We start from the raw sequence: 6,587 nt of genomic DNA, 5'->3' as shown, positions 1-6,587 counted from the left end.
TTTGATTCTAGGAATTTTTTGATTCCATCTCTGATTTCTTCTATTACCCAGTTGTTTGTCAGCAGGGTGCTATTCAGTTTCTATGTACCTGATTTTTTTCCCTTCGTCTTTTCATTGTAAATTTCTACCTTGATAGTGTTGTGGTCACAGAAGATACTTGGTATTATCTCAACGTTTTGGATCTTGTTGAGGATTGTTCTATGGCCTAAGATTTGGTCTGTTCTGGAGAACATTCCATGTGTGTTGGAAAAGAATGTGTACTTTGCAGCTGTTGGGTGGAGTGTTCTATATATCTCCATGAGATCACGTAGGCTGATTGTGCCCTTTGTGTCTTCTCTATCTTTTTTGAGTTTTATTCTAGATTTTCTGTCCTTTACCAAGCGTGGTGTGTTGAAGGTCTTGTACAATTATTGTGGAACTGTCAGTTTCTCTTTTCAGTGCTGTTTGAGTTTGTTTTGTGTATTTTAGGGCCCTGTCATTGGGTACGTAGATGTTTAATATGCTTATGTGTTCATGATGTATCATCCCCTTAATCATTATATAGTGTCGTCCTTTGTCTTTTATGGTGAATATTGTTTTAAAGTCTATTTTATCTGTGGTTAATATTGCCACTGCTGCTCTCTTTTGGTAGCTGTTTGGTTGATATTTTTCTTTCCATCCTTTGATTTTTAATAAATTTACATCTTTGTTTCTAAGGTGTGTCTCTTGTAGACAGCATATGGATGGATACTGTTTTCTAATCCATTCTGTCACTCTCCGTCTCTTTATGGTGCATTGAGACCATTTACATTCAGTGTAATTTTTGATAGGTGTGTGTTTATTGCTGTCATTTTGTAGTGCTTTTTTTTTTTTTGTGGTGCTGACATTTTCTTTGTTCCTTTTACTCTCCTGTGCTTAGTTCCTTTTGTTTGTGGATTTTTTTTTTAATTTCTTTAGTTTTTGAAGGTTTTGTTTTTAGTGAGACTTTATGCTTTTCTTCTTTATTCTGATGAATAGGTTTGCTAACTTTTTTTGTGTTTACCTTGAAACTTACCCTTATCTTCTGAGGTTTGAGACAGTCTTTTATTACTTGGTATCGCCTTGCGTTTGAGTTCATGACAAGGGTCTGTCCCTACACCATTTCTTCACTCTTTTATTGTTCTGATGCTGTTGTCATTTACAGATTAATCTCTTCGGTTCCCTTTTGTAATTCTTTGGGTTTTGGGTAGTCCTTCAGAGTTCATTTCCCAGGTTGGTATTTGGCTAGTACAATCCTGTGTCCTATATTCAGCCTGTGGTCTGATGTTATTTGTTTTTAGATCAAAGGACTCCCTTTAATAAGTCTCGTAAGTTTGGTTTGGTTTTTACATTGTCCCTTAATTTCTGTTTATCTGGAAATGACCTAATTTCCACATCATATTGGAACGAGAGTTTTGCAGGATATATTATTCTTGGCTGGCAATTTGTTTCTTTCAGGGTTTTATGTCTGTCATCCCATTGCCTGCTTGCCTGCATGGTTTCTGCCAGGTAGTCCGAGCTTAGTCTTATTGTTTCTCTTCTCTTTGTGACTTTTTGTTTTTCTCGAGCTCCTCTCAGGATTGTTTGTTTGTCTTTGATTTTAGCTAGTGTGATTATGATATGCCTTGGTGATGTTCTTTTGGGGTCTATCCTATATGGGGTTCGTTGAGCTTCTTGGATAGTCAGCTTTTCTTCTTTCATGACACTGGGGAAATTCTCTGTCAGCAATTTTTCAGTGATCCTCTCTTTGTTTTGTCCTCCTGTTCTGGAACTCTGATCACTCGCAGATTTTTGCTTTTGATTGTATCCCATGTAATTCTCAGGGTCTCTTCATTTTTCTTTGTTCTTTTTTCTGATTTTTCTTGAAACAGAGTTGTATCCAAGTATTTGTCTTCAATTTCGCTGTTATGCCAGCACCATTTTTTAAAGAGACTGTCTTTTCCCCAATTAATGGACCTTGAGCCTTTATCAAATGTCACCTTCTCATAGGTGGATGAATTTATGTCTGGATTCTCAATTCTGTTCCATTGGTCTATGTAGCTGTTGTTGTACCAGTACCAGGGTGTGGTGACTACCATGGCCGTATAATAGGTTCTAAAATCAGGTAGCGTGAAGCCTCCCTCTTTGTTCTTCTTGAGTAATGCTTTACTTATCTGGGGCCTCTTCCCATTTCATATGAAATTGGTGATTTGTTTCTCCATCTCATTAAAAAATGCCATTGAAATTTGGATCGGGATTGCATTGTCTGTTTAGATTGCTTTGGGTAGAATTGACATTTTTACAATGTTGAGTCTTCCTATCCATGAACATCATAGGTTTTTCCACTTCTACAGTTCTTTTTTGGTTTCTTACAGGAGTTTCTTGTAGTTTTCATTGTCTAGGTCTTTTACATCTCTGGTTAGATTTATGTCTAAGTATTTTATCTTCTGAGGGGCTATTGTAAATGGTATTGATTTGGTGATTTCCTCTTCGAAGTTCTCTTTGTTGGTGTAAAGGAATCTAGTTGATTTTTGTATGTTTATCTTGTATCCTAAAACTTTGCTGAAATCTTCTATTAGTTCTAGTAGATTTCTTGTGGATTCTTTCTGGTTTTCTGTGTATAAGATCATATCATCTGCAAATAGATACTTTGACTTTTTCCCTACCAATTTGGATGCCCTTTATTTCTTTTTCTAGCCTAATTGCTGTGGCGAGGACCTCCAGCATAATGTTAAATAATAGTGGTGATAGAGGGCATCCTTGTCTGGGTCCTGTTCTCAAGGGGAATGCTTTCAAAGTCTCTCCATTTAGGATGATGTTGGCTGTTGGTTTTGTATAAATGACCTTAATGATATTGAGGAATTTCCCTTCTATTCCCATTTTCTTGAGAGTTTTTATCATGAATGAGTGTTGGACTTTGACAAATGCTTTTTCTGCATCTATTGATAAGATCATGTGGTTCTTGTCTTTTTTACTTATGTAATAGATTGGATTGTTTTTCTAATGTTAAACCATCCCTGCATACCTGATGTAAATCCCACTTGGTCATGGTGAATTTTTTTTTGATATGTTGCTGAATTCTGTTGGCTAGAATTTTGTTGAGGATTTTTGTGTCAATGTTCATGAGGGATGTCAGTCTGTAATTTTCTTTTTTTGTGGTGTCTTTACCTGGTTTTGGTATCAGGGTTATGCTTGCTTTATAGAATTAGTTTGGGAGTATTCTATCCTTTTCTATGCTCTGAAATACCTTTAGTAGTAGTGGTGTTAACTCTTCTCTGAAAATTTGGTAGAATTCTCCGGTGAAGCCATCCGGGCCAGGGCTTTTTTTGTCAGAAGTTTTTTAATTACCTTTTAAATCTCTTCTTTTGTTATGAGTTTATTTAGTTCTTTTGCCTCTGTTTGTCTTAGTTTAGGTAGGTAGTGAATTTCTAGAAATTAGTCCATTTCCTCTAGGTTTTCATATTTGTTAGAATACAGTTTTTCATTTTATTCTGTTAGGATTCTTTTAATTTCAGTTGGGTCTGTTGTGATATCACCTTTCTCATTTCATATATGCGTTATTTGCTTCCTCACTAGTTTTTCTTTTGTCAGTTTGGCCAGTGGTTTATCAATTTTGTTGATCTTTTCAAAGAACCAGCTTTTGGTCTTGTTAACTCTTTCAGTTGTTTTTCTATTCTCTATTTCATTTAATTCTGCTCTAATTCTTATTATTTCCTTTCTTCTGGCACCTGAGGGCTTCTTTTGTTGCTCACTTTCTACTTGTTCTAATTGTAGGGTTAATGTTTTGATTTTGGCCATGTCTTCTTTTTGAATGTGTGCATTTATTGCTGTAAGCTGACCTCTGAGTACTGCTTTTAAGGTGTCCCAAAGGTTCAGGTATGATGTGTCTTCATTCTCATTTGATTGTATGAATTTCTTTATTCCATCCTTAGTTTCTTCTGTAATCCAGTAGTTTTTGAGGAAGATGTTGTTCAGTTTCCATGTGTTTGATTTTTTTTCCTTGCTTTTTCTGTTGTTGATTTCTACTTTTATGGCTTTATGGTCAAAAAAGATGCTTTGTAGTATTTCTGTGCTTTGGATTCTGGTAAGACTTGCTTTATGGTCTAAGATATGGTCTGTTCTGGAGAATGTTCCATGTGTGTTGGAAAAGAAAGTGTACTTGATTGCTGTTGTGTGGAGTGTTCGGTATATGTCTATGAGATCAAGTTGTTTCATTGTACCTTTTACATCTTCTGTGTCTTTGTTGAGCTTCTTAACGTTCTGTACTTCACCGAAAGTGGGGTGTGGAAGTCTCCTACTAGTATTGTGGAGCTGTCTCTCTCTCTTTTCAGTTCTGTTAGAGTTTTTTTAATGTATTTTGGAGGCCTGTCATTTGGTGCACAAATATTTATTATAGTTATGTCCTGCTGGTGTACTGACCCTGCCCCTTTAATCATTGTATAGTGTCGTCCTTTATTCTTTGTGGTGGATTTTACTTAAAGTCTATTTTGTCAGAGATTAATATTGCCACTCCAGCTCTTTTTGAGTGTTGTTTGCTTGATATATTTTTTTCCGTCCTTTGAGTTTTAGTTTGTTAGTGTCTTTAAGTGTAACATATGCCTCGTGTAGTCAGCATATAGACGGATCATGGTTTTTAATCCAGTCTACCACTCTCTGTCTCTATTGGTGCATTTAGTCCATTTACATTGAGCGTAATTATTGATAGGTATGAGTTTAGTGCCGTCATTTTTATGTGTTTTTTTGTGTGTGTGTGTTGTTCATAGTTTCTTTGTTCCCCTTAATTTTCTGTGCTGAGTTGGTTTTCTTTATGTATTTTCTTTTCATCTTTTTCATTGTTGGTGATTTTGTATTTCCTGAGTCTTTACAGTTTTCTCATTTTTTATTTTGACGTGTAGGGTTGTTAGTTTCCTTTGTGGTTGCCTGAATATTTACCTCTGTTTTTCTAAGTTTATACCAGTCTTTTATTTCTTTATATAGCCTTGAGTTCCTCTCCATATTAAAAATCTATGTCTGCATTTTTTAACTCCCATCTTTTTTGTTTTAATGTTGTCATCTTTTACATATTGACATCTGTTTCACTATTTTCTGTGTTTTAGCTTTGGTTCATTTTTGTGACTTCCCTATTTGGGTTGCTTTTGGTTGCTCTGCCCTCTTTTCTAGTCTTGGGTTGTTATCTGATGTTATTGATTTTCTAACCGGAGGACTTCCTTTACTATTTCTTGTAATTTTTGTTTGGTGTTTGCAAGTTCCTTAAACTTTTGTTTATCTGGAAATGCCCTAATTTCACCATCATATTTGAGAGAGAGTTTTGCTGGATATATAATTCTTGGCTGGTAGTTTTTTTCCTTCAAGGCTTTATATATGTCATCCCATTGCCTTCTTGCCTGCATGGTTTCTGCTGAATAGTCCGAGCTCAGTCTTATTGACTCTTCTTTGTAGGTGACTTTTTGTTTATTCCTAGCTGCTTTTAAAATTGTCTCTTTATCTTTGGTTTTGGCAAGTTTGATTATAATATGTCTTGGTGAAGTTCTTTTGGGATCTACCTTATGTGGGGTTTGATGATCATCTTGGATAGACATTTTGTCATCTTTCAAGACATCATGGAAGTTTTCTGCCAACAAATCTTCAACAATTCTCTCAGTATTTTCTGTTATCCCTCCACCCCTTTCTGGTACTCCAATCACTCGTAGGTTATTCCTCTTGATAGGGATACATAATTCTTAGGGTTTCTTCATTTTTTTAAATCCTTTTATCTGATTTTTCTTCAAATAAGTTGGTGTCAAGTGCTTTATCTTCAATCTCACTAATTTTGACTTCCATTGCCTCAGTTCTGCTCCTATGACTTTCTATTGCATTGGGTAATTTTGAAATTTTATTGTTAATCTTCTGGACTTCTGCTTGCTATCTCTATAGATTCTTGCAGCCTGGTAAATTTGTTGTTATGCTCTTTTCTAAGCTTTTTAATTTCCTCTATTGCGTGTTGTGCATTTTGCTCAGTTTTTTGAAGAGTTTTGTATATTAATCTTTTGTATTCTGCCTCCAGTATTTCCAAGAGATTTTTCTCCTCTGGACAATTTCTAGATTTTTTATTTTGAGAGCTTGGTGATACCTTCATGGACTGCCTCTTTATGTGATTGCATATTGACTGTTGTCTTCGAGCCATCAATAAGTTATTATATTTTTTTATTTTATGTTTGCTGATTGTGTCCTAGCTTTTTGTTTTGTTTTGTTTTGATATGCCCAGTTAGGCTGCTCTTGTGAGCTTGCCCGATCAATGGTGCCCCTGAAGGTCCAGTATCCTGCCACCAGGTGGCCCAACCTGCCACTAAGTGTGTGAAAAATATGGGACGCTTCACGAATTTGCGTGTCATCCTTGCGCAGGAGCTGTGCTAATGTTGTATCTTTCCAATTTTAGTATATGTGCTGCTGAAGCGAGCCCAAGATAAGAGCTCTTAAAAAATAACCCAGCACCAGTATCCCACATGTTTTGGATTGAATTGTGTCCCCGCTGAAAACATGTATTGGAATCCTAACTCCTGTTCTTTTGGATGTAATGTAAAGTAATCACTTTCCCTTATATCATCTAATGAGGTTATAGCAGTGTAGGGTGC

General features: G+C 35.8%; 1 protein-coding gene and 1 non-coding gene across 13 annotated transcripts in view; one reads left to right on the top strand and one right to left on the bottom strand.

Moving 5' to 3' along the window:
- LTBP1 (latent transforming growth factor beta binding protein 1) overlaps window positions 1-6,587 on the top strand; it is a 666,638-nt gene that overhangs the window by 243,531 nt on the left and 416,520 nt on the right. The window lies entirely within an intron of this gene.
- LOC111821507 (U6 spliceosomal RNA) lies at window positions 6,313-6,415 on the bottom strand. The gene has a single exon (XR_002824899.1). It is a non-coding gene; the product is annotated as a U6 spliceosomal RNA (small nuclear RNA).

This window comes from Trichechus manatus, unplaced genomic scaffold (genome assembly GCF_000243295.1).
Source record: "Trichechus manatus latirostris isolate Lorelei unplaced genomic scaffold, TriManLat1.0 scaffold00005, whole genome shotgun sequence".
Taxonomy (NCBI): Eukaryota; Metazoa; Chordata; class Mammalia; order Sirenia; family Trichechidae; genus Trichechus; species Trichechus manatus.
The sequence above is the reverse complement of the archived record's forward strand: the minus strand, read 5'-3'. Positions and strand labels throughout refer to the sequence as shown.